This window comes from Strix aluco, unplaced genomic scaffold, assembly GCF_031877795.1.
Source record: "Strix aluco isolate bStrAlu1 unplaced genomic scaffold, bStrAlu1.hap1 HAP1_SCAFFOLD_86, whole genome shotgun sequence".
Lineage (NCBI taxonomy): Eukaryota > Metazoa > Chordata > Aves > Strigiformes > Strigidae > Strix > Strix aluco.
The window spans coordinates 113,696-124,645 of record NW_027436536.1 but is presented as its reverse complement, the minus strand read 5'-3'; positions in this window follow the sequence as shown (position 1 = coordinate 124,645).

The following is a 10,950-nucleotide window of genomic DNA, read 5'->3' as shown; positions in this document are numbered from 1 at the left end:
ATAAATATGAAATAAAACTGATTTTTTTGATATGGGTGAAGACTTCTTTAATTTTCCTGACATTACATCACTTGAAAAATAAAACTGCAGTTAATTTTATACATGACTACTTACCCAAAGTATTCTCATGCTGTCATGGATCAATGCTGGAAGCACAGTCTGTGTCTCAGCAGCACTCAGTGATCAATGTGATTGTCTGAGCAGCCATCAGAGAAGCCTATGTTAAAGATTAGCTCCTGAAGACACATCAACACTATCATCACCGTTATCTCAAATGCCCTGTTTACTACACAAAATTACTCTAAAAATGTACTTTTTCATCCCATATTGAAAGTATGTTTTAAAAATCAAGCACAGAAGATGTTTGTTTTTAGCAGCAACCCTTTCTATCTTTCTCCTACTCCAGAAGTCTCGCAGCACACCAGACTACCAGTTACAGCTCAATCAAGTCAATTCTTAGAAGGACCCAGGCTCAGATGTTTGGTTTGGCACTACCAGGTGTTGTGTTGGCAGTGTGTTCACAGCCCAGAAAAAAAGTCCAAGTATCAGCTGCTCCTAGAGACTGTGGTCTGCCCACAGCACCCAGCGTGACCCAGTGCTCACTTCTGGACGGCAGCTCACCTGGGACAGGATTTGTTCCGCAGGGGAACTGCCAGCACTGCACATGCAATGCCCCTTCAAGGCCCTTGCTCTCACCAAGTCCAACTCCATTAACTAGTTTCTATAGTCTAAAGTAAGTTGGAAAAATCTTTAGCTTATGACACAGCAGAATGGAAAGTGGACAGACCTTGAAAAATTGGGTCACTGGTGTATCAGTTTCCCACCCCGTGTGGGCAAGTGTTGCTGTGGAGACTATTGCACTGTAACTGAAATACCGCTGCTTCAAAGTGAAGTCTGCCTTAAGGATCTTTTTAACGAAAAAGAAAAATTAACATTTTTAACACTGCTAATCCTTCCTCAATTGCCCAGAATAACACTGGTGTTTATCTAGTCTAAGAATGCACTGGGTTTCGTTTCAAAGGCGCAGAGATAACCTCAGCTGTGTTCAGACACACCTCCAGCAGCAGGCCAGGCAGCCCTAATGGCAGGAAAACACCGTTTCATACATCAGCCGGCGTGCTCACCGAGAACAGCAGATGCAAACCAGCCCTGAATGGCACCACCCCACATTTCCACTCAGAAAGAGATTTCTGTGAGCTTGGGTTCGACAGCTGACACAGCAGCTCAGCGAACTTGGGTGCTACCTTATTATTACGGGTTCTATTAGAATCTCTGTAATTAGGGAACTGTCAGCACTCCCAGTGTGAATTCTTTTCCACGGGTTAATAACTGAGCTGTAAAATCTGCTTTGGGAGGGGATTTTGCATCTGGGTGTGAAACCCTTTTTCGGTGCAAGAAAAAAAAATGGGTCTGCGTTTTTCCTCTTTTCTCTGAATATGGAGAATTATAACGCTTGAAAACACCTGAAAGCATTCTGAAATACAATGCCTGTAACAATAGAGCAGCACTTCCAGAGTTTTTAAGAAAATAATTCAATACGAATGTCTTCTTGTGGTTGTGTGGACATAAAATGGACAAGAGATTTATGAGATGCAGAGGCAGCTCCTGCCAGCAGACTCTCTGGTGACTTTAGGCAGGTACCAGTGTCCCGGTGATTCGCCTTTCCTGCCTCTGGGAGAAGGATCATTGGTGTAATGCTCTACCCATGAAATGCTCTCACCGAAACCCAGGGAACACACTGTGTGACTGACAGGTCCTTTTTCATACAATACACACCTGCTGACCGTTGCACACCTGCAGACTCCACCTGCTTCACATGCCCAGAGGTGCCGTGTGTGTGACAAGTCAGGCACCTGCAGACATTCAGTGTCACTCCATCGATATACCCGGCCCATATGATCAGTGAGAGGGCTAATACCAGGTTCAGGATCCTGATTACACCTGAACGTTGGAGAGAGCTTAACATACATATTACAATAGCCTGACCATTTGTTAGTGCCCAAATAACTGTACCAGGAAATCCTTCTAAACTGTTTAATCAAATATTAAAAAATGTGAACAAGGCTTTTTACTCCAAGATTTTCAGAGTCACCACTGCTGGTATTACCTTTGGCCACCTCCCTATGTACACCTGATCAGAAATCGGTGTTATAAAAACTGATCTTTTTAAATCCTACAGAACTTTTTTGCCTCTCAAAAGCAGAACCTCCCATATATGAAAGGTAAACCAACAACAGAACAGCTCTTGGAAGTAGCACAATTAGAAAAATTGCCCTAATTTCAAAACTGAACAAGTTAACTCTTCCAGGCACTATCACAGGTACACTTCTTCCCTGAGGGTTTCAAACAGAAGGACTCACATCAAGAGACTTGAAGCCTGATGCTGCAGCCTGGCCATCAGCAGGATCTCAGGGCAGTTTGTGCAGGGAGATATTGCAGTGATCAGTCTCTTCCACGGCATCACACTGACCAGAACAAGGAACCACTGTATCTGCACAGGGAAAGTGAGCTCCGGGCTTTAATCCTCTGACACTACATTCACAATCACTTAATACTTGCAATGCTTCGTCTTTAAGAGTATAACAGTACCTTTTTAAGAAAATAAATAAATAAAAGGCTGCTCACTAAGTACTTAAGGCACAAGCTAAATGACAGCAGAAATCAGAACAAGTGAAATAGTTGAAATCAACACTTCATTGTACCAGGACCACTCACAATGTACACATGTTCTCACTGCAGATAAAAACACTATTATTTGCCTATAACTATGGCTTCAGGAAATGGGTAAAAAAATTGCCTTTGATTCACTACTAGAATTACATTATTCCTTCAAATAAATCTGAACAAGCAAAAAAAAAAAAATTTCTTGTTTCACTCCAGGTAAGTGGTAAAGATAAAACACACACTCAAGTACTCCTTCCTACCACGTCAGACGATCTGAACATCCAAATTCCTGGTACTGCTCAGAACCTGGAACTGCAGGAGGCAGACAAGGGAACCACCCGGTGGTGTGACAGTTAGGGATGCTTTAATACATAGAACACCCCTGGTTTTCTTTACATCTCTACTTTCTCATAACAGAAAACAACTATGAAAAAGAAAAGTCTCACCTAAGCCATTGTTTGCAGCAAAAATCTACCATAGGTTTAAGTATTTTACTGAGCAGAGATCAACTTAAAATTAAATCCACAACAGAGTCTGGGTTTAGAAGACAATGTTAAATTGATAATAAAACGACCACACATATTTTTCCTGAAAAAACTGAAGGTTGTCTGTCTGTTACCTTTGGATTCAAATGACAAGTATTTTAATAAAGCCTTGTTGATGTGAATATCCTACTGCATCATTGCATGATGGAGAACCCCGCGCGTAGCAGATCGTGTGAACTGTGTGGCAGAACCTGGGAGGCCTTTGCCTTGTCTGAGCCTCTGCAGCACTTTAACCACCCCCTGAACTAAAGCAGAAGTGCAGCTTCCAAAGGGCTTGTCCACAAGGAGCCAGTGGCACCACACTGTCTCTAATTGTTCTAACGCAGAGTTATCTTACAGAGTTCACCAAATACTAGATTTCATAGTATAGTCAACCAAGATGACCCAGCAATTTACAGGAACAAACCAAGGCCTCATGTTTTACAACTAAATTCAGATTCAACTGACATACAGAATGAACTTTGCAAGCAACAAAGAACCTCCAGTAAAGACCATTACCAAAAAAAACCCCCAAACCCCATACACTTAGAAAAACTGCACAAGGCCAGAGGAACACATTTTATCACCATTTTAAACAATGTTTCAAGAGGAGACAAAGAAAAAGCAAACAAACAAAAACACCCACACCACTCAAACCTCAAAGTGCTATTTTAAAAACTACCTTGTAAAATCATCATCATCCAAAGACTTCTCAGAATTTTTTCATCCAAATGCCCTGGGTGGTTTGTAGGTGTTACCGGAGCCACACACCCACCCTACAGACAATGACATTACAGAAGGGTAACTTCAGACAAAGTTATACAAGGTTCTCGCTGATGGTCAAACACCAGAACAGCGTCAGAGTTTAAAGCCATTTCCAACTTCAGAATTTGGGATTTCCCACAAACTTGGGAATTTTCAGAATCAGACTCATTCATTGTTAAAGAATAAAACTTCAGCAACTGCGTGTACGTCTCTATGTGTGGATCTCCTAAGTTAAATTTACTTCTTGTACAAAGTACATGAAGATCTCAATTTTCAGTATCTTCTTTCTTCTAAAAACTAGGAAAAAGCTTGCTGAATCTTATTCAGGGAGTGCAAAGTTCCGACAGCTCATTTAGTCCATTACAAGCCTCACTACCCAATTCCAGCTGCAGTCTGAATGAGGGAATGGGCCAGTGTGTGCTGCTTGGCCTCTTCCACGAGCAAATAAAAGGTCTCTCTTCTCAAAATCACCATTGATACAGAAAATCCATACTGGCAAAGAAAGTTAATACACTGTGGACTTAACTGGGTGAAAAATTACTGTATCCTCATTTTTTACCTGAAAGAAAACAAATTATTTGCAGAACTAGATGTCTGTAATCAGCATCAGTCAGCTGATAAATCTCCTATTGCTGCTTCACTCTCAGTTATATAGAGATGTGCACACTGAATACTTCTGAAAGTACTCAACTGCTCTAAAGAAGCCAATTTCCTAAAGCAAAATCTTATTCTACTTCAAACAAGAGAAAGAGCAAACCACCTTAAAGTTTTACTGTACATACTGTCAGATGATACTCATTCAAGTTACAAATTCTTTTCAAACAAGTAACTACTTTTGAACTACACGGCCTTACCTGTACTGCTCTTAAGCAAGTTGTCTGTCATTGGTTTTACTACAGAATTAAGCAGAACGGGACAGCGTATGAAGAAATAAATTAGTGTAGTTGGAATATAAAAAAAAAGTCATGGAAAAAGTATTCCTAGAAAGCAGAGCTTTAAATTTAAATATAATTAAAAATGTATAAATAAATGAAGCAGCAGGGTATGGAAAATTATGGTGCTGCGTTTCTAGTCCACACAGATTGGTGTGCACACTTAATTATTTAGGGATATTACAATGAAAACCAGAGTTTCTTGACCAAGTTCCACCAACTACGGTCTCATGATGGCCACCCGAAGGCAAACAGGTTCAGTAAGAACTGTTCATCCAGGTTTCAGCTCCAGCCACTCAAAGGCACTTCTGAGGGGTGCCACACAGGTTTGTAGAAATTAAAGAGTAAGGTCAGAAGCACAGTCATCAATCACGAGACCGCAAGCCAAACCAGCAGAGGCAGCAGGAAAGGTTACAGCTAAGAATCCTACAAGAATCCTGAGGAAAAGAAGAGGATTGAGGGAAAAAAAAGAGGAAAAAAGATGATGATAAGGCAAAGTAAGTTTTATAGACAAAAGTGATCTTACAGAGAGGAGAGTGAGGAATATTAGAAGAAACCATTTGAGAGAGAGAAAAAGCAAAAGCCTTACTGCTAGCAGAGCAGTGCAGAGGCAGAATTCTGTTTTCCTCACTCTATGTTTGAAGCTCAGGTATCTCCAATCCACCTCCTGTCAGCTGCCCATGGACAGATCCCAGCACCTACATGGAGCTGGCACAAATTTAACCAAACACTGCACTTGTACATCTGTACAGACTAGACCACAGAAACAAAGCCTGAGTCACCTTCTAAAATCCACAGCAGTTTGATCAACTTTAAGGACACTGAAGGCATTATTAGAACAGCACAACCTCATCCACAGCTCCGTATCACCCACCGCCTCCTTGTTCACCTGCCACGTACGCCCATTCCTTCTCCTCCAGCCCAAGCCCACATCCTCACAATCCATTCATTTTAATTAGTCTTTCATTCCTATGCCATTAAATTCCATATTCTAAGCGGTCTTCTGAACACAATTTTTGGAAGAAGCACATTCTACAATAAATGAAGAGAGTAAAAACAGAGAAACATAGACAATGCAGAGGCATAAGGAAGGGACGTTGATGCACCAAATAGTAACAGAAACAATTCCCCCTCATTCTTAAAACCTAGCAATCCTCTATCCAATCTTTAAAACAGACAACGCTCATTATACAATACGTAAGCACTGTCAACATCCACAAAAACACACATATTACATTCTGAACACATACACTAAACACACTCCTATTAAACTCAAACCAACATCGCTATCTCACAGGCTGGGATAAAGCACCCTGCTTACTGCAAAATTCTTAAACAGAACTAAGTGGAAAGGGTTGTGTGACAATTTCACATGCAATTATACTTTCTGAAGTCAACAGGCTCCACTATGCAGAACTACAGGTGTTCATCTAAAAAAAAAATTAACCTTAAGATAGATCCATATGTACGTAGAATTAGACTAGCAAACCTGTGTGTGCTGTACACGTGTTAAACAGAAAACAACCCTTGCTCTTTGCCACTGCTCAGTACAAAGCATCACTTACTGTACATGTATCCATGGAGTTGGTTCTAATGAATTATGGCATTAAGGTGAGTTAAATCAACAGAAGAGTCTGGTGCCAGGACAGTTTGAATATACATCAGTACAAATTCACTCTCCTACCCTTTCTAAACAAACCTGGTGTTGAAATACACCTTTGTATGAATCCAGCAGATCTTGCACTGACAATGACTGAAATCATGAACTGGACTGACAGATCAGAGCTGCTGTGTCATTTCGTAAGTCTTCCAAGTGATCATGGTGCATTTGTACTCCCACCACAAGGTTCCTAATGCGGATAAACATGTGAAGACCTGACTGTGAGGCACTGTGGACCTCACATGCATCAGCTACATCATCCATGCAAAATGAAGCTGCACATATTAGCTAATAAATGAACACAAATAGAAATCTGCTCCAGAGAGCTCCCACTGCTGGCTGAAGTGCAATGATTTTGAGATCTGGTCACCAGCACTGGGCTCCAGACCTCTCCCAGTTCAGGAATTACTGTATTCCCACAGACGGAAACTGCTTTTAATCTTTACTTGGAGATTCTGTTTGCTGAACTTGAGGCAGCTGCAGCTCTGAGTTGCAATAAAACTGCATGTAGCAGGAGCATCAATCACCTCCTTCCTAAATATATTCACAAAAGCTGGAAACAAAGATTTTTCACACATCAATGAGCAGGGAATACATATTGTTAAGTGCATTGCTTTAATCCATTAGCACGGGAGTCACTTTAGTGTTCGCTTTAATGATTAATGCAAGAATCAGTCCGTGCTAAAAACATGATGCCTGTCCAGTTGTGGGATCTTCTACATATTTTCCAAAACCTATTCTTCCCCATACCTTTTACCATTCATGCATCCAGAAAAATGCTTTCTGAGTTTTAATTTGGAATCTGTAATAAGGTTCAAACAAGAGACGCTGACTCTCATTTATCAATTAACATTTATCACAGCAAATCATAATGCAGCTGTGTTTCAGACAGAAAGCATTTCCATGGATGAGATGGGAGTAGCAATTTCAACGAAATAAAGTCATAAGCGTCACCATCAAGCTCTATGTATACTCTGAGAATGCAATTAGAGTGATCTCAACATACAACAGGTCTGAACTACTGAACTGCAATTAGTAAAACCCTTCTTAAATGTGCTGTATGGACAAAAAAAGACACCGAATGCACCAGATTTAGAAACCAACAGTGTAGCTGCGCTTAGTAAAGTACTAAATTAACTGCAAAAACACATGAGCCAGCTCAAGGGCTTGTTTACTAAGTGTTAAATACATCTTACACAACTTCACTGGGTTGTTGAAACAGAGTCCTTCAGACTAAGAAATGGGAATGCTACGTGGCAGGAATGCCCCAGCCAGGCAGAAGAACACTCCTGTGCTTGGCAGTGCCCTAAAACACAACAGCACAGGTCAGACCAGCCCTGATGGCTCAGCAAAGGAAATTCCCATGGAGCCTCCCACTCCTCTGCTGCAATCCTTCACATGAGGCCAGCTGAGGGAAGGGCTCTAAGACCAGCATGAAGAGTGCAGTGCAGTCTGGAACTGCAGAGGGCTCAGAACAACATCTGCAGGGGGGTGCAACCTGCATCCTAAGCCATTTACCTACTCAGCCGGGGCACCAGCTGGAAATCCCTGCGGCTGTCACACTGCTGCCAGACATGCTGCTTTCCATTAAGAAAGCTCATCAGTCATAAACGTGTGTACCTCAATAATATTCAAAAAGTAAAGGAAGGGTGATTGCAGACCGAATCTGGCAGTATGAATCTGGTTCTTGTTTTCAGTACTGAAAGAAATACATTCATCGTTTTTCTTGATTTTTTTTTCCTTTTAAAATATTTCCTTTCTTAAGGGTAGAAACAAAACACAATATTGATTTTCCTTTTTGTTTGCTGTCAGGTCTGCCAAATCCCCCAGCCAACAGTTGTGAGACACTTCAACCCCTCCTGCCTCCCCAGGTGGGCTCTGGCCTCCTCTCCCACCCAGGGGCCTCATCGCCCCCTCACCCTTTCCTGCTGGCATGGGTGCTACCTGGGCATAGAAGAAATCAAATCAGAGAACTTAATTAGTTATTAAAAAAAACCCCAAACACACCCACATCACCACAAACAAACAAACAAACAACCCACAAAAAACAAACTGTTTTTTTTCACCTGTTTTCTTCCCTCCTTCCCCACCTTTCACTGCACTTAGATAACAGATGCATTTGATGAACCATGTGCTGGCTCTGGGTCTAAGGCACAAGCGAAGGCTATTTTTCTTGAGGGCCATTTGACAGAGAAAGTTGCAGGGGGAAAAAAAAAAAACATGCTCTTGCCAAAGCTTCAGCCCCCCCAGCTCCCCTTGGCCCATGCTGAGGATGGCAGGAAAATTACCCAAGGCTGAGCTCTTCCAAACAGAGAGGTCTGGAAGCTTTTATCACATCACTGTTGGAAGTCTGGCAAAAACGCTCCAAAATTGCAGGAAAATATCCTGAGGATACATCTTCCTCTTCCTGTTCTATGAGCACAGCTGTAATAAAATTTCCCTACATTTTACAGAATCTTTAAGGATAATCAGTATATGCATGTTTCCACTTACTGTTTTGAATTCTTATTTTCAGAATATTTTTGGTAAGTCAGAACAACAGAACCAAAACAAGGTCAGTTCCGAGTCCTATGACCACTTCTTCAATGCTTCGCCTTTCATTTTTTGCCATGTTTTTCAAAATTTTTTTTTTTTTTTGTTCTAGATCTATGCTTTTAGGGCTTCTACTGCAATTGCTTGAAGAAAATTCTACCACATTCTTTTCTTTCTTAAAAATGCTCCAATATTCAAAGGGATTTTGTTGACAACTAGTTTGATATGAAGTAACAACACAGAACTCCCAGCAATCATCACCTAATACGCATTAGAAAAGAAGTCCCTGAGACAAGATGCTCTGTTAAACAGGTATTAAGAGCAGATTCCAGCAGAGATGACAAACACCCCAGGCTTACCTCCACCCAAAGAAACAAACCATCAGCTCCTTTTATACTGGTCACTGAAAAGCTGACAGGTGGTGCCAACTACAAGCTGCTGTTCATGAGACTTTAAATAAATAAATACACCCCAATCCAACAGCAGTATACCAATGTTACTGATTTGATATGTTATTGATTTAATATAGATTAGTATTAATTTGTTTAATTTTAATAGGAATATAGAATTATAAGAGATATTTAGTAAAAATCCTATGCTGCATTTGCACTCTATACAGGAACCGAGGCTACTACGAACTCCCCTGTACAGCCCTGTACCAAGGCCGAAAGAATTGGTCAGAATCACCTAGTAGGAACATTTAGAACTATAGCTAACAGGCTTAAGATTCAAGATAATTTTACTTATAAGGTATTTAATAACCTGAAAGAATGCAGAGAGATGTCAGAATCCAAATTAATGGGAAAATAGGGAAATCGGCTGAAGCAACATGTAAGTTTAAGCCAAGAAACAGTGTCCTCAGGCAATAGGTAACTCCGACAGGGGGAGATCGCAACCACCGACTCATTACCCACCGACTCACATTACACCCCAGACCCATTTCCAGGTGCTTCTGGACTCTACTGTGCAGAATCGGAAATAGGAGGAGAGTATGATAATGATTTCCAGGAATTGTTATGTTTATGCATGAATACTTAATGAATATGTATGAGTACGTTCCACATAAGATGTATGATTTTGGTGCATGGTGTGCGTCGTTGGTGAAAGGATTCACCCGCGCACCCGGCCGTTAATAAAGAAGTGTCTGCTTATCTGCATCAAATTGGTGTTGATAAGTTTTATTCCGAGTTTTTCGGTAACATGAGGGAAATACCAAATTCCCCATTCTTTCTTATTCAAGTGATTACATGAATACATAAAAGCCTCGTTCTTTGTTTCAAAATAGTTTTTAACATTATGAAGGGTTTGATATGCAAGTGCTGACCCTTCTTAGTTACACCAAATCAAAACATAAGTTAGTCCAAGTTCTGCAGTTTTTGTTCCTGAATGAAAGTGTGAAGCTAGACAAAGACTACAAAACCAGTTTGTGTCAGAGAATGATTTTGTCACCAATACGCTAAATTTGGTAGAAGACTAAATTAAATATCTACAAATACTATGTATGATTAATCAATACTGAGAACATTCTAAGGTAAAATAGCATGTGTAGCTCAGCAAAACATTTAAAAACGCCAGAGAAGGCACTGGCTAATAAGTAGCCTTGTGAAAGCTGCAGCTCTTCAAGGCTCCTTCTGACTATTCTTCTGACTTATACAGAAAAGTTTTTTAAGTATTCATTTCAAAAGAAAGAAAAAAGTAGTAATCCAGACTAGCTGAATGCACACTACTTCCTACTGAGTAAGAAACATCTTTAAGTTTTGGCAGCAGGTAGCTGCGATCCTGACTATCCTTGATTACCCTTTTGGAACATGCTGAACTTTTAACAAAGAAGAAAACATTCGTTTGCTTTATTTGAAGGGCTAGCAAAGTGAGA